The sequence below is a fragment of the Macaca thibetana genome, chromosome 9 (assembly GCF_024542745.1).
Source record: "Macaca thibetana thibetana isolate TM-01 chromosome 9, ASM2454274v1, whole genome shotgun sequence".
In the NCBI taxonomy this organism is placed as follows: domain Eukaryota; kingdom Metazoa; phylum Chordata; class Mammalia; order Primates; family Cercopithecidae; genus Macaca; species Macaca thibetana.
The window spans coordinates 109,338,291-109,361,414 of NC_065586.1; positions in this window are offsets into that span (position 1 = coordinate 109,338,291).

Here is a 23,124-nt window from a genome sequence, read left to right on the forward strand (position 1 = left end):
AGTTAGAGAGATGGAGGATTTTTTTTTTTCTTAACTTTTAAGGAACTTGTACGATTTTCTTAGGAAATCAGCATGAGAGAAAATATTTGCAAATATCTGACTTCCCTTCAATGAAACCCACCTACTCTGGAAAAACTGCTGGAGTGACACATTTCCAGAAGGTTCTTTTTGGAGACAAAATGATTGTCTTATTTCCTTGACTATTTCTTAATACACTCAGAGGAAAGGAAGAACAATGTCAAGAATGTATTTTGATGATTCAAAGAAAGAGCCGAGGCAAGAGCAAGGGCATCTTGAAAAATAATATTTCCACCTTATCAAGCTAGTTACCGTTATATGGCATAACCGCGATAGGCCAGGTTCTGTACTACAGCATTGCAGAACCTCATAATAATCCTACAAAGTAGGTCTCATTGTCATCATTTTCTTTGTATAGCTGAGGAATCTGAGGCCACACGGATAGATAGAGGTAATAACGATGGTGGCTACTACATACTAGGCATTCACAACATGCCTCACATCTGCTTAGCTCTGTTCCTGGGGATTTTACTGAATCCTTACGACTAGTCATGTGGTGGTAGCCAATGTTACCCAGGGCTTTCTGACTCTGATACCCTATGTTTACCATTTTCCCATGATTGCATTGACAATGATTAAGTCCTTGTGCATGAGCTTTCTTCATTGCCTCATTCCCGCAGACTCCCTCCATCTTTCTCACGCTCCAGTGCACTGAGGGGCTAAGCAAAACCTTTCATTTCAGAAGGCGTTGCTGTCCATTGCCTCACTAAGTCAGAGAGGTTGCTCAAATATCAATCCCTGGCTCTTGGTTTTTTATGACTGATTGATTTGAGATGGAGTTTCTCTCTGTTACCCAGGCTGGAATGCAGTGGTGTGATCTCAGCTCACTGTAACCTCCACCTCCTGGGTTCAAGGGATTCTCCTGCCTCAGTGTCCTGAGTAGCTAGGATTATAGGCATCTACCACCACACCCAGTTAATTATTGTATTTTTAGTAGAGACGGGGTTTCTCCATGTTGGCCAGGCTGGTCTCGAACTCCTGACCTCAGGTGATCTGCCCACCTTGGCCTCCCAACGTGCTGGGATTACAGGTGTGAGCCACTGCGCTTGGCCAGCTCTTGGTTGTCTAAAATCACCCAATGTCCATCATGGTGGCTACCTCCCCCTCTCAGGGCAGGACACATGATCCTTGCTGGCCAATTAGAGTCTTCCTTCTCCTTTGTCTCAGTGACTAGTTCAGGGATGGGCATATGACAGAACGTTAATCAGAATCCACTCAGGACTTTTCTTTAGAGCCAACAGGAGAATGATTTTTTCCCCCTAGAGTTTTACAGGTTGGGTCAATGTGGATACAGGGCAGGTAGTTACCATCTTCCTTGCCACATAGAGAAAGTCTGTCTGCAGATTAAAGCCAACACAGAGAAAGGCAGAACTGAAATATGGAGAAAGCGACAAAGATTGAATGGTATCTTTTAAGCCTTTGGATCCAGCTGTCTCTAAATTAAACAGTTCTACTCGTGGACTTTCTAGTTATGACAACAAGTAAGCCTCCCTTCTTACTCACGATGGTTTGATTAGACTTTCTGTCACTTGCAACCAGTAAACTGGTTCTGTGTGTGTGTGTGTGTGTGTGTGTGTGTGTAGCCTTGATTTTTAGTGTTTGCCAATTATTGTGGTGTAATTAGTGCCCACCATGGCAGATTTCAAGCTGCTAAGATTTAATAACCAGTTTGCAAATTTCTAAATATGTGACAATTGGCTATTGAAAGCAGGTACCAGGCAGCTCCAATACCATTTCCTATAGGGACACTGACATGAGAGAAGTGGTCATTGGACACTTGACTGGCCTGCTTTTGCCCTTCTGGATGCCAGAAAGTTCTCAGACCGCCACAGATACTCCTGGGTGAGGAGGGATAAATGCTTAATAACACCAACTAGCACACTTTCAGTTCAAGGAATTAAAAGTTCTATGATTGCATTTTTCAAAGCATGGTTTGTGGCTGCCTCCCTCATTGGGACTACCTGCTGGTCCAGAGTCTTCCTGAGGATGCCTGTGTATCATGCTTCCCTGTTGATAGATGCACTCCATAATTGGAGCATTGCCATTCTCTGTGGTTTGGTGCATGTGTTGGGTGCTTAGAGGGATGAAGCATTGCTTCATCTTGCCTGTGACTTGAATATAGGTCTTAGAGGGACCTCTGCCTTTCTTGAGGTCCAGGATTCAGAGGGGAAAAGGGCCAAGGAAGATGCAAGGAGAATGTGGGGGACTTTTCGTAGATTAATTAGTGTTCTGTCCCCTCTCATGCCCCACCCTCAACCTTGACCTCTGCTTCCTGGTGTTTTCCTCCTGGCTTGCTTTTCTTTAACCTGAGGCTCAGTTTCCACATTTGTGAAATGGGGATAGAAATACTTAGCTCATAGGGTTATGGAAAGGAGAGCATCACATCCAGCACTCTGCAGGCACTCATTGCCTGTCATTTCGCCCTTACCTGCCCTTTTGCTGTCACTTCAAGTAACTGGCAGAGCCCCAGTGGGCCTAAGAACTGGGATGGGCTTTTAAGACAATTTCCAGGTGTCTAGGAGATGCACTTTCTGGGTTGATATTTCTGGGTTCTTTTGTAGCGACGTCATCTTAGTGACGTACTTCCTGAGGCGGTTTCCTTGGGTGCCACAGATGGTGAGGAAGGAGAATTGCTGCTGACAGAGCCAGGGATGGTCCCAGCACCCTCTCCCTCCTAACTGCAGCAGGATCCCACTTTCACCAGGGCCGTGACTCACCCTGGATTAATTGCACTGCAATTATCCTGGGAGCTTGAGTTTCCTCTTGATGTCTCCTGTCTGGTTTCCTTTTGACCTGCACAGCTGTCTAATAGAGATGGCTTTTGTGATTTCTTAGTTAATGTGGTTCATTATTTCCAGCTCTGCCTTCTGCCTTCAGTGGCTGGAGGTTTTTCCAAGTCTGACTTGGAGACTTTCCTGAGTTGTGTCTTCAATCAGGGCTTGATGCTGCCTGCATTGTCTGTGGGAGAAATTTCATTTGCAAATCAGAAGTTCACAGAGCATGTCACGGTGTGGCTTCACAAGACAGCGTTTTCATCTTCCCTGCCTCTCTCCCCAGTCACCTCCACGTGCCTCGATTGAGAAAGAAAAAGGCCCTTTCTCCCAGACTTCCACGAGAGCCACGTAGATAGAGCGGTAGGCAGGAATTTGTTTGCTTCTTAGCTGTGCTAATTATCTGCAGAGGGCTGCAGAATGAGCAATGTCTGTTCTCTCGGCATCTTGCCTCACGCTGGGTCATGCCACAGAGACCCAGACGTCTGGAGCCCCAGAAGCTTCTGATGTCAAATGTCTTTAGGAAATTACAAAAATCAAACCAACTCACCTAAAACTTTCTATTCCCCACAAACCTTGGCAAAACCTTGCATGGCTTGGGGAAGTTTCTGTGGCTCACACTGATCCTTTATGTACAGAAGCCAAAGACAGTCCTGAGCAGTAAGAAGTTTCTTGTTCAGTAACTACTTTGCAGAGTCAACCAGTATTTTATGGAATATCGAACATCTTTAATTCTCTACCAGGAGCGGCAGTCATTTAGAAGGAGGGTGAGGACCTCTATTATCTGGGGGCTTATGATCATGGTCCAGCATGAGAACTGGCCTCAGTGGGGGCCTGAGGACCCAAGGAGGGAGGACCCCAGATGCTGTGACCTGAGAAGGGGAGGTCACACATTTCCACACAAGAGCCAAGATGTGTTTAAGAGGAGACAAGGAAGAGGTGGATGAAGCCCAAGGAAGAGAGAAGTAGGAAGAGTGTCAACAATAAGAAGCAGTTACAGGGGCTGTTGAGGGATTAGATTTGATGACAGTAAGCAAAGGACTGACTCCCAAAGAGGAGAGGTAGAGGTTAGTGAAGAAGTAGGAGATGTGGGATTGCTCTGTGGTAAGAAACACAGAAACCCTTGCACATCTCAGCAGTGTTGGACATACTGACTTAACCCTTCCTAGACTCTGCTATGTGTCAGGGCTCACGGTTGGGGGGCGTTGTGGTACAATAGTCAGAACCAACTTATCTGAGGATATCTGTGTGCCATCCTCAAAGAGTTAAACTCTCAGCTACCCGGGAAATTCCTGTGATCTAGAACAATCCATTTCTCAATGATGATAAATAGTTAAGCTTTACTTCTGAAGACACGATTCTCATCTTCAAGGAGCTCCCATTCAATTGAAGAGATAAGCACTAATGAAGACTACACAATGTCTTATTAGGGATAATAATTGAACACCTACTACATGTTCAGTCCTGTGTTGGATGCTTTATTTACAGTATCAGTAATTTTCAGAAAACTTCAAAAGGTGGGTATTGAGTTGGCTGTGGGGGTTCAGAGAAGGAAGTGATTATAGATGGATGGATAGTCTCAAAGGATTTCCTTATGGGGAAGGGACTTGAGTGGGATCTGAGGATGAAGAAAACTTGGAAAATGGCAGGTATATTTGGAGGTTCATGGTAACTCTTAAATTGTCCTTCCATACACTGGTTCTCCTCCAAAGTGGGAAATGTATCCCACTCCCCACTGTGTTTTTGAGCCACCACCTAAACTGGGTGATTTCTGTGAGTCCTTCCTACACACATCAGTTAACTGCATTTCTCTTGCATGGTGAGGGAAAAGGAAATGATAGGGGCTGCAGAAATGTTCCCGTTGGCAAGGCATCAGGAGGCAGGAAGAGAACATCCTGGCACTTGGGGATCTTTGAGTCTTCAAAGTCTTGGATTGAGGTCCAAGTTGATGACAACTCTTGGAAAACCCTGGTACTAGAGATCAGGGTGAGATGGCTGGCCATGTTGGTCTCAGTCTATGACATTCAACACTTCTAGCCCAAGACTTAGGAGGTGAAGGGAATAAGTCATGACTGTACATCTAGTACTTATGTTTTCAAGATGAGGATGTCCTTTGTTTCTAGGGACAGACATCCTCTAGGAACCCTTGAATTTCGTCTTTGTATTCTGCAGTCAGTATTGCCAAGTGTCTCTTGCACTTGCTAACACAAAGAGACCAGAGGTGAGTTGATACTGGCATTCTCTTCTTTTCTGAAGAAATAAATAAATAAAGGTTATTTGAGCTACTTCTCTTCAGGCTAGTTCCCTACAGGACAAGATGCACTGAGATGCCTAGGATGGTTAATGCAGATGTTTAGACTCTCCAGGCAATGACCTTTTTAGCCACAGAGCCTGAGTGTGGCCAACTCAGGCGGAAAACACTCATGGAGCACACTCAGCTGTGTGCTGGGCTGAGTGAGGAGGCAGTCATGATTCGGAGTCCTTGCTCCTAGGTCCTGCAGAATTGAGAGGGAGGGACAAAGATGTACACAACAGCTCAAATACAAAGCACATGCCATGGTAGGGGGCTCAAATGAAGAGACAGTTACATGCAATTGGTAGAAGTCAGTGGTTTGGGGCAGGAAGTACAGCATCAAAATAGGCTTTGAAGAAAGAGTAAACTTTGAGGTGACACTTGAACAATAGTAGGATTTTTATTGTTTATTTGCTCACTTATTTTTTTAAAGAAATGATACCTTGCTATGTTGCTTAGGCCAGCCTCAAACTCCTGGGCTCAACTGATCCTCCCACCTCAGCCTCTGAAGCAGCTGGGACTACAGGCATGCGCCATTGCACCTGGCTATTCACTGTTTTATTTCTGGTACTTTTAAATAATAAAAGCAATACATGTTCATTATAGCAAATATAAGAAGCATAAAGAAGAAAATTAAAATACTCATAATCCCAGCACCCAGAGAGAAAACACAAGTAACATTTTGGTGTATTCTTCCAGATTTTTATTGAGATGTGTGTGTACACACACATACACACATATACATCCGCACACATACACATATATATTTCACGAAATTGGGCTTATACTGAATAAATACTTTTGAAGTCTACTCACTTAGCATAATAATGCGTTTTCACATATCATTAAATATTCTTCAAAGACATATATAAAGTCATGCATGCTTGTCCAATAACTTAACTATTTTCCAATAAGACATTCAATTTGTTTCTATTTTCTCACAATTATTAATAATGTTTTGCTTAGCCTTCTTATACATAAAGCAAATAGAAGAGCTTTTTCTCTGCAGAGATTGGGGTGCAGGTGGAGGTGGTGGGTCGAGGGCACTCCAGAAAGAGAACTCGGGGTGAGTGAGTGGGTGGGGACAGAAGGCACAGGGGACATGGAAAAACCAAGCTGTGCTGTTTGGCTGGTGGTTTTAGGGGAGCGGTGGGACAAAAACAGACGCGGAGGCAGCTTGTAGAGGAGTGGGACTGGCTGAGTGAGAAGCACAGTATCACCTTTACTGAGAGGCAGTGGGGAACCACTGATGGGCTCTGAACAGGTTAAGGACAGAATTAGAGAAGTGTTTGTGGCGGTGAATCTGAAAGTGGTGTGAGGGTGGAGTGCAGGAAGGAAAAGGGGGAGAAACTGGAGATGGGAGATGCGTTAGGAGCCCTTGGTAGTGTCAAGGCAAGAGGTGGTGAGTGCCTGAACCCTGGCAAGGGCAGCCAGGATGGAAAGGTGGGGTGGTTGGAGGCCATGACTCTAAGACAGAAACTGGTTGGGAATGTGGCCAATGAAGACAGAGGCATCAATAACCTTCTGACTCTGAGTCTCAATAAGTGGGAGAATGGAGAAGGCAGAAAGAAAGTGAGGCCCAGAAAACACAGTGACGTGTGCAAACTTGTGACTGAGTTAGAGGTTAAACCAGGCCGGAAGCGAGATGCCCTGTCTTCCAGTCAGGAAATCATGAATGGCAGATATTAGAGTTCCCGTTTTAGATGCTAGACGCGGCACATCTGGAGGATTAGACATAGTGGATCCTGGAGCCCGCGTCTGAAAGCGGATCAATCCGAGGTGAACTCCTGTCAGCTGTGACTCTGGCCCTTAAAGTTTATTGGAACATGGGCTGAGCACTGCCCGTGAATTAAGTAAAAGGGGCAAAAATAACAATAATAATTCAACTTCTAACTTAGTTCTTCACTAGGCCAGGTCGAATGAGCAGAGTGAGGAAGAGAAAAAGCGACAAAAAAAAAAAAAAAAAAAAAAAAAAAAAAAAAAAAACCCAGCAATGTGTGTTTTTGCATGGAAAACCCTCTTTGGCTCTCCAGCCGGAGCTGATCGCTGATCCTTGGCGGCATCTGCTCTCCAGAGATGCTGGGTTGCTGGAGCACATGAGGCCATCCTGGAAGGCAGTGAACGGTTTGTTCCATTGGGTCGACATCTTGTTAGACATGTATGCATAGTTCCTTTTTATCTCACATTTAAATGGTGGTTTCCCTCCCATGATTGGTTTTTGCCACATCAAACGGTTTTCAACAGTTTCAAAAATCAATACCTGTGTATAATAACAAAAATAAAACTGAGAAAAAGGAAAATAAAAAAAAAGTCCCTCACCTGATCTCTCTAGCATTTCACTGCTGCTTTGGAAATTGAGAGCTGTGCGCGGGATATTGGCGGCTAACAACCATGGAAGTAAAAAATGATTTTTGATCTCAAGGCCTAATATTATTCATATTTTTTCATAGCCTCAAACAATGTCTTCAAATAATTCAGGTACAGGCAAGCCAGAAACAAAACAACATCATAAAGGCATTATTATATACAGACACTTTCAGCTACGCTACACGCCTCACAGCGTCTTTGAACCCCGTATGTGAGAGAACCGTCTCACACTCCAGGGAATACTCTTGGAGCTGTTTTTACTTCAACGAAGGGTAGTGAAACAAAATTCCTTGGCTTTAGATATGTGTTTGGCATTGGCTCCGTAGAGTCCTGCCTCTTCTTCTGTGTTTACCATCCATCAGGTCTGTTTGAGAGGCCATGGGACGGGCTGAGATGTGCCCAGCTGTGCTCCCCACCCGTGGTGCAGGGTCTTTAACCTTGGGTCCTGGAAGTTTGGGCCAGCCCTCCAAGTGGGTGGGGGTTATGGAACTGAGAACGGAAAGGCTTTCATCTAGAAGAATTTGGCAAGGGAGCCTTTCCCAGCCCTTGTTCCTCCCCAGATAACGCTGGCCAGCAGCATCAAATTGGATAAGGGCTGCGGACTGGGGTATGCTAAGAAAGGACAGAAGAAGCAGAGAAAGGGAGAGGGAATTGTTCTCTTGGGAAGTCTTTCCCTCCTTTTTGAAACTATCTGCTCTCTGGTTTGAAAGTGCCAAGAGCATCTCAGCCAAGGAATGCGTCTTCCTCTCCTCCTTGCCTCCTGTTTCCCTGTTAGCATTCTTCACCTGCAGGACGGTCGTCAGGGTCTTTGTCACCTTTGAGTTCAAGTCTATGTTCTTAAGCTAGTTCTCCCAGCTGCCAGGACCTGGGGGGTGACACCTATCCTCACTTTCCACAGCATCAGCAACCGTGCCACTTATTTGGAACCTACTGTATACTTCCCGCAGTTGTTAGATTTAGATGGCAAGGCTGGTGGGATGGTATACACCCTGTTCTTTGAGTTGATTGCCATTTGCAGATACTAAATTTGTTACCTCTTCTCTTCTCATTTCTCCACAGCATTTAAGTTTCTGGTGCAGGGTAGACATCTAGTTAATTTTTGCAGATCATCTGATCATTCGTCCATCTCACAGAGAAAGTAAGGATTAGCCGGGCACAGTGGCTACCACCTGTCATCCCAGCACTTTGGAAGGCTAAAGCAGGTGGATCACTTGAGATCAGGAGTTTAAGACCAGCCTGGCCAAAGTGGTGAAACCCCGTCTGTACTAAAAATACAAAAAAAAAAAAAATTATCTGGGCATGGTGGCATGTGCCTGTAGTCCCAGCTACTTGGGAGGCTGAGGCAGGAGAATCGCTTGAACCTGGGAGGCGGAGGTTGCAGTGAGCTGAGATCACGCCACTGCACTCGAGCCTGGGTGACAGAGCAAGACTCTGTCTTAAAAAATAAAATAAAATAAATAAAAATAAATAAATAAATAAATAAAAGAAAAAGTAAGTATTGAACTCAACAGTGTGAGTTCAGGTAGGCAAAATCGAAGGCATGAAATCCCAGGAGTTTCCACCCTCCAGTGTTGTAGGAATTTCTGAGCACTTAACAGGACATGGCTTCTTTAGCTGACTTGTTTATCAAGGTCAGGGCAATGCTGTCTCCACCGAGAAGACTTCCTGTTGTTCTGTTGTATCCCAAACCCAAATAATTTATTCTCTGCTGTTCAAAAGATAGTTGGGTCACACCATCTTGTATTCTAGATTTGCTAACTAGTCTTGCTTTCTTTAGTAAGCTCGAGGGAGACAAGGGCTGATTCTCACATGTCATTTGCAAGTTCATCCCACCATTATTCCTTGTGTATCAGATGTGGCTCTATCACGTCATATGCCAGTAATCATCGTGGGTCGAATGAATTGACCTAATATGCTTTTGTCTATGAGAAGCTTGCCAGGGTTTTGTGAAAAGAGAAAATGATTTATCTAGAAAGTGTCCACAGACCCTTGAAAAAGCAAGAGAAACAAATGCTTGTGGTTTCCACCATTTCTGCTGCTTGTTTTATTTTATTTATTTATTTATATTTTATTATTTATTATTATTATATTTGTTATTTATTTATTTAGAGACAGAGTCTCTGTTGCCCATGCTGGAGTGCAGAGGCGCATCTCGGCTCACTGCAATCTCCACCTCCCAGGTTCAAGTGATTCTCCAGCCTCAGTCTCTCGAGTAGCTGGAACTACAGGCATGGGCCACCGTGTTCAGCTAATTTTTGTACTTTTAGTAGAGATGGGGTTTCACCATGTTGGCCAGGCTGGTCTTGAACTCCTGACCTCAGGTGACCTGCCTTGGCTTCCCAAAGTGCTGGGATTACAGGCGTGAGCCACTGCACCTGGCCTGCTCCTTCTTTTTCTCCATGTTGGCTGCCCTGTCCTCCCCCAACTACTGAGTGTGTGCTTAGCATTTCACCAGCTTTTCTTCCCAGGCAACATTTTCCCCTTCCCTCGACTTAGTGTGTGTTGAGCTAGAACATTCACTCACTGGAATCTAATTTCAGTCCTGCAAAGGTTAATTTATCCCTTTTCAGGCTATGTACTCATTTAAACCAAAATTACCCGGCTACTAGCCTTCTTGATAGCAATTACGTCCAACGAAAGCAAACTACTGAGCTTCATGTATTGGTAATGGCCTTTCTTTCTATATTTTTCCTTAGGGATAAAGTCGAATGGGGAAATTAGTCACATTAAGCTGGAAAAATAGTGAACAAAATACATATTTTATATTTTTAAAAAATATCCTCCTGCTACCAATTAAGGTCTTTATTAGAAACAGGTATTTTCACATTATGGGGGTTGTCTTTATATTAAACAGAGCAAACCCAAATGAATAGTTACTTAAGAGGATCTTTTTAATAAATACTCAAGTCCATTTTAATATCTAATAATAGTGGCTGCCTCAAGTATTCAAATTTTAGCATAACCAGCAGGAAAACTGTTTGATGTTTTAATTATGTCCCTGAAAATGCTGAATGGGTTATAAAAAGCAATTTGAAGAAAATAAAAGAAGGGATTTTTTAAAATTATTAGTGTTTCAGGGGAAAAGACATTTTCCACATCCCATTAAAAACCTTTCTGCGTTGTAAAAATACTATCTGCTGATAAACTGGGCCAAATAAGCAAAGGATTTGAATCTGTTGCAAGTGTTCTCATTTGGGGGAAAAAAAATCTGAAAAACTGAAAAGAAAAAAAAAAGACCTCAGAGGAACCGTATCCCAAAGAGTGGGGGGCTATGGAAATTGAGCATGCCTTGAAAGAAAGGAAGAAAATCTTTTAATTATGTTTAAAATTAGCCAGAACCTTGTACTTGTCCCAAAGAGATTTCTGGGAGGGTTGGAACATTTCTGATGAACGGGCTGATGTAATCACTTCAAAAACCCCACCTGGAAGTCTGGACTTGAGAGGAGGCTGTGGGGACATTCCGGGGCTAGATCCTGCTGCCCCCAGGTCATCCTTCTGGGCAAGAATCAGGAAAGCTGTCCCTGAGGAGGGGGAAGCAATGAGAAGAGGAGCCATTTCCAAGGAACGGAACCAGATGTCCAAGCTACAGGGCTGCGAATGAGGCTCAGCAGAGGACAGGCACACACGAAACAGGAACTGGGAAGGCTGGATTCTGGGTTAACTCTTTCTCCTCTCAGTAGATAGGGGCCTGGCCCCAAGATGACAGGAAAGCCGCCTTCCTCATGGCCAGATATGAGGTACCATGAAGAACTCAGGGAGGTAATTCTACCCAAGAAAATGGGTCCTTTCCCTGCATTAGCTGCCTGGTGGTGGTTCAGGCAGAGAACTCCACCTGGGCTGCAAATTAGAATTCCCTGGAGGGATTCAAATCTCTTTCTTTTCCTTCCTTCCTTCCTTCCTTTCCTTCCTTTCCTTCCTTCCTTCTATAATAACTTTGTCCAAGCTGCATTTTGGACCAAAGAACCTAGCATCTTGGAGGTGGAGCCCAGGCATCAATATTTTTTAAAAACTCCCCAGATAGGCCGGGCAAGGTGACTCATGCCTGTAATCCCAACACTTTGGGAGGCCGAGGTGGGTGGATCACTTGAGGTCAAGAGTTCGAGACCAGCCTGGCCAACATGGTGAAACCCTGTCTTTACTAAAAATACAAAAATTAGCCAGTTGTGGTGGTGGGTGCCTATGGTCTCAGCTACTCGGGAGACTGAGACAGGAGAATCACTTGAATCTAGGAGGCAGAGTTTGCAGTGAGTGGAGATCACGCCACTGCACTCCAGCCTGGGCAACAGAGTGAGAGCCTGTCTCAAACAAACAAACAAACAAACAAACAAAAAACAAGAACAACTCCCCAGATGATGTTCAGCCAAGTTATAAAAGCAGTGTCGATGTATCCCACATTTGAGAATCACTAGGGGGGCTTGTAAACTGCAGATCCTGATCCAGCAGGTCTGGAGCAGGACCTGAGCTTCTGCCTTTCTGCACAAGCTTTCACATGATGCCAGTATTGCTCAGTGGACCGTGCTTTGAGTAGTAAGACACTGCAGTTTTCTGCTATTTGTGCTTCTTCAGTTTTCTGCCTTTTAGACCAAATGATATATATATTAAATGATTAGGAGCTTAATGGTTCTCTTCAGAATAGGTCCTACTAGTCAAGTGATTTGTGTTTACAGTGCAGGGAGAGCTTGGTCTTAGGAGACATTTTATTCCATTAAGCTAGGTCATTATTGAATCAGGTTCCCACCTGGCTTGTTACGGGCAGCAAGAAATGCTACGGTAGCTGGGCATGATGGCTCACACCTGTAATCCCAGCACTTTGGAAAGCCAAGGCAGGTAGATTGCTTGAGTCCAGGAGTTTGAGAGCAGCCTAGGCAACATAATGAAACACTGTCTCTACAAAAAATAAGCTGGGCGTGATGGTGCGTGCCTGTAGTCCCAGCTACTGGAGAGGCTGAGGTGGGAGCATGGCTTGAATCCAGGAGGTTGAGGCCGCAGTGAGCCAAGATCACGCCACTGCCCTCTAGCCTGGGAGACAGAGTGAGATCCTGTCTCAAAAAAACAAAACAAAACAAAAATCCCCCAAAATGAAAAACAAAACAAAGAAATGCTATCGTACTTGTCTTCAAAGATCTTGGTTTTGCACATGGTGTCTTCTTTGAAGTATATTTTTGTTGTGCTCTTCTGTTCAGAAAAGCAGCCTGTTTGTTTTATTTATTTATCAACACATGTTGATAAGGTCCCTACTGTGTGCAGGCACTGTGTTGGGAGTGAGGAAAGACTAGCTGAGTAAGACTCAAACTTGAGTGTCACCCCCCAATAGGCCTTGTACTGTCATGTAGCATAAACATGTTGCTGAGAAGCTCAGCTTCAATTATGTCTCACTGTATCATTCTTATCTCTACCCAGAAGTCTGAAATGTTTACTTAAAACCCCTAAACATTTAGTTATTGGACCACGTGTACCCTGGAGATAAGATGGAACCAACCAATGCTGAGTTCCTATTATGTGCCTGACACTGTAAGAGATTTATAGGATGCTGTTCCTTTGAAGTTTTGCAGCAGCCCTGTGGGGTGGGTATCATACCCATTTTACAGATGAAGAAATATAGAACAGATAAGAAACTTGCTCAAAGTCATGTAGCTACTAAGTGGACAGAATTATCATTTAAGAACCATTATACCATTTTTTTTTTTCATTATAGTCAGTTGTCTTCCTGAAAAGGAAGGTAAATGCTAGAAGCTACTTGAGAAATAATTGTTGCAGCAATGATTACAATGCTTTTTTTTTTTTTTTTTTTGGCTGATGAGGTAATAGAGATGCAGTCTTAATAAATATTTGTTGAATGAACAAAGAAATGAGTGAATGAATTAAAGAAAGTCAAGGGTTAAACTTGTCTACTCCTACATTTAAATAGAGCAGATATTACCCTTCCTAAAGTCTCAGCTTCATGAGCCTTCTAGATCATGAGAAACTCAAGATTTACTTTATTTAAATAGTAATTATGATTATGTCAATTATCATTGATAATGTTCCAGCACTACACTTTCTATGTGCCCAGTTTAGTACCACTTTATATATAGCATTTAACTTAATCTTTAGTATAATCTTTACAGATGGAAAAAAATGATGTTTAGAGACATAAACTCACCCAGTGGCCCGGCTAGTAAATATCAGAATGAGATTCAAGTTCAAGGTTTGGATTTCAAAGACCAGTCTCTTCCCACTTCACCACACTGCTCAAAGGGAGGCTTCCTTGGTGGTCTCTAAGAGTTTCCACTTTAAGGCATTTGAATTCTATAGCTGGTGCTGTTGGGGTCCCCACACATATCCCCTTGACCCTGCATGAGGTCCCCAGCAGACAGCTCCCAGATACTCTAATGGCTCCTGACTGTGCTTGGCCAGATCACAGGGCAAGCCAGAAGTGCCAGGGAATGAATGCCCCAGAAGGACTCTCTCAATGATGGATAGGAATTGGTGGATAACTACCCCAGCTTCCTTGCCCCTCTAACAGGCAATTCAGAAGCGACCTCCACGGTCTCTCAGGTCTGTTGTGAGATTGAGCCCAGCTGCCTGCAGATGTAGCCTGATCATTAGTCCATTAGCATCCTCTTTATGGTTTTACTTTCTTCCTCTAGTGCTTGCTTGGCTCAACTCTCAGATAAACCACTTATACCTAGGTTCTGCTTTTGGGGAAACTCAAACTAAGAAAGGTACCGCCTTCTCAACGCCCAGAACTTAGGGAGCTCCGCGATGATGCGGGTGGCCCAAGAATTAAAAAAAAAATGGCTGCAACTGAGTATCTTTTTCTGTTTTTGTCCTTTTTATACGGGGTCTTGCTCTGTCACCCAGGCTGGAGTGCAGTGGCGCAGTCATGGCTCACTGCAGCCTCAACGTCCCGGGCTCAAGTGATTCCCCTGCCTCAACCTCCCTAGTAACTGGAACTACAGACACACACCACCATGCCCTGCTAATTAAAAAAAAATTTTTTTTTGTAAAGACAGGGTTTCTCTATGTTGCCCAGGGTGGTCTCAAACTCCTGGACTCCAGTGATCCTCCTACCTTGGCCCCCAGAGTGCTAGGATTACAGGTGTGAGCCACTGCACCCAGGCCAAGTATCTTCTTTAATGAAAGAAAAATTTTCCTTCTTTCACCTTGCTCCTTCAGAGGGAAGACTGCCTGGTGTGAAGAGTTGGTATTTAGGTGGTCATATTCTTTTGAAATGGTGAGTGGAGTTCCCAGGGTCACATGACTTCTGCTGAAGTGGGGATTCCCTAGAGAATTTCAGCAGAGGGTGAGGCAAGGGTACCTGCATGCCTCTACACCTGCTGCCAACCATATGCCAGGGACTTTAGAGCCCAGGCAGGCAGGCATAGGCCTGCACCTGCTGTAGTGCTATTGAAGGCTGGAGTGGGGAGTAGGGATGCTCAGAAGGACCCATGAGTGAACAGGACCATGTCACCTTCCGGAGCTTGCCAAGAAAGCCCTTTATGTCAACTGGGGGCTGGGGCGGGGAACAGCAGGACAAAGCAGAAAGATAACAGGGAGTTGAGAGATCTGGACTGAAACACTAGCTCCACCACGATTCTTTCAGTCAACCTATGATTAGTAAGTGTCTGCTATATGCAGGCCGGTGTGATAGTTAAAACATTTAGCTGTCACTATCTGAGCCCTGTGCCACACATGAACCCTTTAATTACTGGATTATGGGAAATCCAAAAGGTCCAGAGGAGGGGATGGGTTAGCTGGGGTACCATGGGGCACTGGGAAAGTTTGGGGCAGTGGTTAATTGCCAATGGATACAGAAACATTTCAATGTCTTAACAACTGTCCCAGTCGTCCACCCGTGTAATGACTGAAAACATACCTGGTAATATGGTTTGGCTGTGGCCCCACCAAAATTTCATCTTGAGTTGTAGCTCCCACAATTCCCACGTGTCGTGGGAGTGACCCGGTGGAAGGTAATTGAATCACGAGGGCGGGTCTTTCTCATGCTGTTCTTGTGATAGTGAGTAAGTCTCATGAGATCTGAGGGTTTTTTTTTTTTTTTTGAGACGGAATCTCACTCTGTCGCCCAGGCTGGAGTGTAGTAGCGCGGAGATCTGATGGTTTTATAAAGATCTGATGGTTTTACATGCTCTCTGTTGCCTGCCACCATGTCAGATGTGCCTTTTGCCTCTTCTGCCATGACTGTGAGGCCTCCCCAGCCATGTGGAACTGTGAGTCAATTAACTCTCTCTCTCTCTCTCTTTTTTTTTTTTTTTTTTAAATAAATTACCCAGTCTCTGGTATGTCTTATTAGCAGCAAGAGAACAGACTAATATACCTGGTTATCTGGAACTATGCTAGACACTGGGAAATAACCGTGAAACCAAGCCAACTTCATCCTTATTGCCTAGGGAAACAGACTTTGTTCACCCCTTCACACTAATAAGCATATGATGCTACACCAGACGAATGTTCTCCAGGAAAGAAGCTTTGCTCTGAAAGCATTACTCATAAGAGCTTCACCCGGTGCTGGGGGTCAGAGAAGACTTCCTGGAAGAACACAAACCAAAACCTGTAAGCGAATCAAGTGAGCAGCAGGACTAGAACTTTCCAGAGAGGGAACAGCAATCTTGAAAAAGACCTGGGTAGAAGGGAACATGATGTATTTGAAGGGTGGACAGGTGGTCAGTGTGGCTTGAACAACGAGAATGGGGGTGGGGAGTGGACCAAGATGACTTCGGAGGCTCACACAGGGGCCAGATAAGGCAGCACCTGCTGGACATCAGGGCTTTATTACTAGGGCCTTCAAGAGTTTTAAATGGGGAGCAGCATCACTGTAAAGCCACTGCACCTATGGTTTTTGAGGATGGTTGGGGCTAGGGGCAATGGCAGATGATTGAGTGCAGTGAAGCGGTGAAGCAGAGGCCGTGACAGCCTGTTCTAGCAGGTGGCCCAGGAAATGGAGAGGACCTAGGAGGGACAGATTGGGGATAGATTGGATGGGGTGGTGGCGGTGATGGTGCCTCTCAAGAATGTGTCCTTGGTTTCCAGAGGGATGGTGGGTGATGCCCTTCCCGAGCATTGGGGCACTGAAGCAGGATTAGCTGTGTCTGTGAAATTCCACTTCCTCTCTGGGGCTGAGTTTCCTCATTTATATACAGAGAGATGGACTTTATGGCCTCCAAAAGGCCATTGTCCACATTCCTAGACAAGAACAATTAAACCTGCAGTAAATGCTATCAAGGCTGGGTGCGGTGGTTCACGCCTGTAATCCCAGCCCTTCAGGAGGCTGAGGTGGGCAGATCACTTGAGGAGTTTGTGGCCAGCCTGGCCAACATGGTGAAACCCCGTCTCTACCAGAAATACAAAAATTAGCCGGGCGTGGTGGCACGCCTGTAATCCCAGCTACTCGGGAGGCTCAGGCAGGGGAATCGCTCGAACCTAGGAGGCAGAGTTTGCAGTGAGCCGAGATCATGCCACTGTTCTTAGCCTGGGTGACAGAGTGAGACTCTGTCTCAAAAAAAAAAAAAAAAAAAAAAAAAAAAGGCTATCAAAAGATGTGGTTTTAGGTTATGGTTACCTAAACATTAGAATATAAAAATCTTAGGTCTCCTTGTCCTGTCTCATCCCTGGAGTCAGATATTATAGAGATAGGAATATTAAGTGATATTCTTTATTTTCTCCAGTGAACTGCCGCCTCTGTGAGGGAAAGTGGTGGAATCCCGCAGCCTGACATGAGCTGATCACGTGACCCTGTAGGGTGGTGGACCCTGTCTGGTTCTCAGTGTCCTTGTTTCTAAGGGGAGGATATTGGACCAGGATGACCCTGGGGTCCTCTGTGGTGCCTGCATTCTATGACACGCTGTTGATGGTATTATCCCATGACAGTGCTCATTTGAGCATTCTAGGGGCCTTGTAGACTTCTAGGAAGGGCCGGACCGTTTCACCTGGCAGGCTGGGAGATCACTCAGGATGCTTTGCTATCGGGTACACCAGAAGGGGAGGGCTACCTTGGGCCTGGGTCAGAGCATGTTTGTGGGAGGCTGGCTGGGAAGCTTACTTGTCCTGGAGTTTTGAGGGAATACCTGCCTGGTCTTTGGAGAATTTGAGAAACAAAGCTCAGTCCAGGCTGACTGTAAGGGGGAAGGGGAGTCAGGTCTGGATTCCCAGGAACCCAGATATCCTTTGTCCTCATGAGAGGGGGACTTTTATTTTTTAAGCCAAAGCCTGGGTTCTGCAGCAATGTCTCAGAAGATGTGCTGTGGCAAGGCCAAGGTGGGGCCTCTCCCCCTTCTCTTCTTGTTATTTAGTGTACAAATCCATTAGCATTGCTTTTTCTTGAGCATCCAAGATGTTACAGCCTATCACTCAAGTCATTCACATGGCCTTTCAGCCTTTCTTTGGAAGACAATTGTGTCTTCAGTCAAAGACCTCTTGACAAGAGAAAATGGAAACCTGGGAGGGCTTAATGCAGCCAAGTGCTGGCTGTACACCTGCAGAATGTGACTCCGTGGGCCATTACTTCCCAAATTGTTGTGCTGAAAGATTTCTCTTGTTTACATCTCTTTATGCCCCAGCATTTAACCTTGGGGCTCCAAAGCCTCTCTCTCCTCCCTGCATCTTACCATGGCAATTATTGCCTTTGTGGCCTTCATTTTATGTCATTATCTTGAGGCAGTCATCATGCAAGCATTTACTTAGCTTCACTGCCGTGCCCGAGACTTCTGCCTCGAATTCCCTCTGCTCTGGGAACTTGCTTTAGGTCATTTACTGATTCTAATCTTTTGGGCTTTTTCAGGGGCTGTGCCCCCAAAAGTGAAATGGAGAAGGTCTATGTCTAAAACCCTGACAAAAAGGAAGGTATTGAAAATGACAGTGATTTGTGATCTTATATTAGAGTGCCCATGTCGATGAAATGGACATGGACATGTTAGAAAAAGTCATAGTGGTCGACATGGTGATGATGCATTGGTGGTTTCCAGCCAGTGAGGGTAAGTTTTTTGTAAAAACTCAAGTTTATGATGGAAAATTTCTAATGTATATAAAAATAGGATATTTCTGGTAGGAATGTAAAATGGCACAGCTACTTTGGAAAATAGTTTGGCAATCTTTTGTTTTGTTTTGTTTTGAGAGAGTCTCGCTCTGTCGCCCAGGCTGGAGTGCCATGGTGCGATCTCAGCTCACTGCAAACTCTGCCTCCCGGGTTCACGCCATTCTTCTGCCTCAACCTCCCGAGTAGCTGGGACTACAGGCGCCCGCCGCCACGCCTGGCTAATTTTTTGTATTTTTAGTAGAAATGGGGTTTCACCTATTAGCCAGGCTGGTCTCGATCTCCTGACCTTGTGATCCGCCCACTTCGGCCTCCCAAAGTGCTGGGATTACAGGCAATTTCTTAAAGGGTTAAACATGGAGTTACCATATGATCCAGCAATTTCATTCCTAAATGTATGATTGTAGGTTTCCAAGAGAAATGAAAACATGTCCACACAAAAACCTGTACACAAGTTCATAGCGGCATTATTCATTATAGCTTCAAAGCGGAAATAAACTAAATGTTTATTAGTGGATAAATTGAGAAATAAAATGTGGTATATCTATATAATAGATAATTATATGGCAATAAAAAGAAATGTTTTGATACATGCTACAATATGGATATACCTTCAAAGCATTATACTAAGTGAAAGAAGCTAGGCCGGGTGCGGTGGCTCATGCCTGTAATCCCAGCCCTTTGGGAGGCTGAGGCGGGCAGATCACGAGGTCAGGAGATCGAGATCAGCCTGCCTAACATGGTGAAACCCCGTCTCTACTGAAAATACAAAAAAATTATACGGGTGTGGTGGCACATGCCTGTAGTCCCAGCTACTTGGGAGACTAAGGCAGGAGGATGGCATGAATTTGCCAGCGGGGGTGACAGAGCGAGACTCCATCTCCAAAAAAAAAAAAAAAAAAAAAAAAAAAAGCTAGTCACAAAGGACCATAAATTGCAGGATTCCATTTCTGTGAAACGTTCAAGATAGGCAAATCCACAGAGACAGAAAGTAGATGAGTGATTTCCTAGGGCTGGTGGTAGAGGTAGGGTGAGATTGGGAGGTTATGGCTAAGGGGCATTTCTCTTTAGGGTAATGAAAATGTTATGAAATTGCCAGTGATAATGGATGCACAACTCTGAATATACTAAAAGTAATTGAGTTGTATACTTTAAATGGACGAGTTGTATGGTAAATTGTACCTCAATAAAACTTAGAAAAAAAAGGAATAAAAATGGAATAGTATAGTGAAGCCTGTGTACCCATTTCCCAGCTTCAATAATTACCAGCTTGGAGCCAATCTTGTGCCATCTGTATTTTCACCCTTTTTCTCTCAGACATTGATATCCCATCTGTAAGTATTTCCGTATGGACCTCTAAAAGATAAAGGGTCTTTAAAAACTATAACCTCGAAACCATTATCACACCTAAAAATTTAACAATAATTTCTTAATATCATCAAATATCCAGTGTCAAAATTTCCACCTATCTTACCTGTTTTGTTGTTGTTGAGATGCAGTCTCAAGCCATTTCCCAAGCTGGAGTGTTGTGGGGTGATTTCGGCTCACTGCAAACTCCACCTTCTGGGTTCAAGCAATTCTCCTGCCTCAGCCTTCCCAGTAGTTGGGATTACAGGTGTGCGCCACCCACCCCCAGCTAATTTTTGTATTTTTAGTGGAAATGGGGTTTCACCATGTTGGCCAGGCTTGTCTCGAACTCCTGACCTCAAGTGATCCACCCACCTTGGCCTCCCAAAGTGCTGGGATTACAGGCATGAGCCACTGTGCCTGGCCCCACCTGTTTTTTCTTTTTTTCATACTTGTTTGAATCAAAAAGTCTACACATTGAAAATGGTTGAAATGTTTCTAAGTATCTTTTAATTTATAGAGTCTCACTCTTTTTTCTCCTCCCTTACAATTAATCTATTCCAAAACCAGTCATTTGTCCCATGGAGCTCCCCACAGCCTGAACTTTGTTGGTTGCATCCCCATGGTGAAGTTTGACGTGCTCCTCTGTCCTCCACATCTCTTAAAAATTAATCATTCCACCTGGGGGCCTGGATGAGATTCCTAGGTGGTTTTGTGTCCTTTCATCAGGAGGTACAATATGTCTGGTAGTCTCTCTCTCAGACATCTACTGGGATAGTAAGATCTTTTTTTTGTTTTTTTTTTTTTAAAAAGAGAGCACAAAACAGATATGTTTCCTTCCCCATATACTAATTGCAGCCGCTTCTTTATCTTACTTCCCTGCACTCATCAGAAACTTGTCCCATCCTGAGACAGGGAGTCCTGTGCTTTGGGAGAGGAGCATGGGGGCTGGGAGGCACTTCCCTAGAGCTTCCCCAATCCCCACTGCCTTACCCCAATGCACAGTGAGAGGAAACCAAACTGCATGGTGCAGGGGTTGGAATGGCAGAGACTGCCCAGCTCTCTCCCCTTCCACCTAACGCCGGGGCTGCTGGCCCATTTGCTTCTTCAAGCACATCACCTGCTTACACACCTCTGCACTTTTGCTGGTGCTGTTCTCTGCTTTGTTCATTTATTCACCGAATATTTATTGGATATCTACTGTGTGCCCAGTACCATGCAAGGAATTGATGACAGAATAAATAATAGACTGTCTCTTGAACCCTTGAGAAGTTCCCACTCTGGTGAGGGTGATTATTATGAAATTCCTCCCAATGCAACTCACCTGTTACCTCCTGTGTGAGGTCTTCTCCTTCCTCCCTCCCACTCCTCCTGCAGAACTGACCATTTTCTTTGTGTGCGCCCTCTGCCCCAGCTGCTGATCTAGTGCTTATTACACAGAGAGAGTCAGGAGCATGGATATTTATGTTGACTGCATGACTATGGACTCCACTGGGAAGAATCTATATCCCATTAATCGTTGCATTTGTTTCGATAACTTACTAGCTGTGTGATCTGGGGCAAGTTACTTAATTTCTCTGACCTCAGTTGCCTTATCTGTAATATGGGGCTAACCCCAGAACCTACCTCCAAGGAATGTATCAAGGATTGAGAGGATTTTGCACGCACAGCTTTTAGCTACCTTTGTTATCATCTTTGAGTCTAATGCATTCCTTGGCACTCACTAAGTATTTGTTGAATCACTGATCAAAGAACAGATAGGATGTAATCTTTACTTTTAAGCAATTAACAAACTAGTAAATAAGATATGTGTGAAAAAATAATTAGCAAGGTAACGACGTATGGTAAAAGGACTTTGGGTCAGTAGATAGAAAAGTGAAAGATGCTAAGCTTCAATTGTCCCCTAGAGAAGTAGTTCATAACTGGGGGTGATTGTGTTCTTTCCAGAAAACACTGGGTGTTGTCTGGGGACATTTTGTTTGCCATAGTTTGGGAAGGCGCTAGTGGCATCTGGTGAGTAGAGACAGCTGCTGCTAAACATCCTACAATGCACAGGACAGCGCCTTCTGCAGCTCCTGCTCCAACCAAAGAATTATCCAGGCCAAAATGCCAATAGTTCTGGAGTTGGGAAACGCGGTTCTAGAGCCTTCCTATGCAAAGTACAATTCAAAGACCAGCAGCATCAGCATCACCTGAGAGCTTGTTAGAAATAAAGAATCCTGAGCTGGAGCCCAGACCTACTGAATCTGCACTTTAGCCAGATCACCATGTGATGTGTGTGCACACTGAAGTTTGAGAAGTACTGCTCTGGAATAGTATTTCTCAACCTTGAATGCTTTTTGGAATTACTGGGCTGGGAGGGAGCTGGTCATGGTGTTAAACCTCCTAATGCCCAGGCCACACACCATACTGGTGAAATAAAAATCCCTGGGGTAGAACCCAGGCATAAATAATTTTCAAATCTCCCCAAGTAATTCCAATAGGCAGCCAGGGTTGAGAATCACTGGTCTGAGCCCACAGATCAGTCTAATGGGGTGGAGAGACTTGTGAGTAGATCACAGGTCATGGTAGTAGCCTTCTCTGGAAGACAGAGCCCGGAGGGAAGATATTAACAGAGACTAGTTTATTGAGAGTTGTGGTCGCCCAGAGGACCCACTGAGACAGTTTGACCTTGGGCAAGTCATTCGCCACCCCTACTCCTGACTAAATTCCCAGGGTTGTCTCAGTTTCATTGCATGTAGAAAGATCTTCCAGGGCCCTTCCACCTCGAACCTTCTGAGTAGCATACAGCATGGCTTAATAAGGGTTCGATGAGCACATTAGCAAATACATGATCTATACTAAGGAAGAAACAAATGGTATAGACGACAGATGCTCTAGGAGATACAGAGCAATGAGTCACTCATCAGTGAGAGCTTTGTAGAAAAAATAGGATTTTAGCAGGGCTCTGGGGCCAACCCACCAACAGAGGAAGAACACACATCTGTTTCCTTTTGTTTCTGTTTTGGGAAGGGGCCTACTTAGGCTCAGTGTCGCCAAGGAGATGCATCAATCCTATACTAACCCCACTCGGATTTATAATTAACACAGGTCTGTATTTCAGCACAGCTGTAGATCATTAGCAACCATTTTTAAAGCTCAGCAGGTAGGGGCTTCTCCCCCTTATGGAGTCAGAGGAAAAAAGTTCCAGAACTTTCCACAGCTTCTGCCTCCCGGTGCTCTCCATGGAGTAAGAGCCC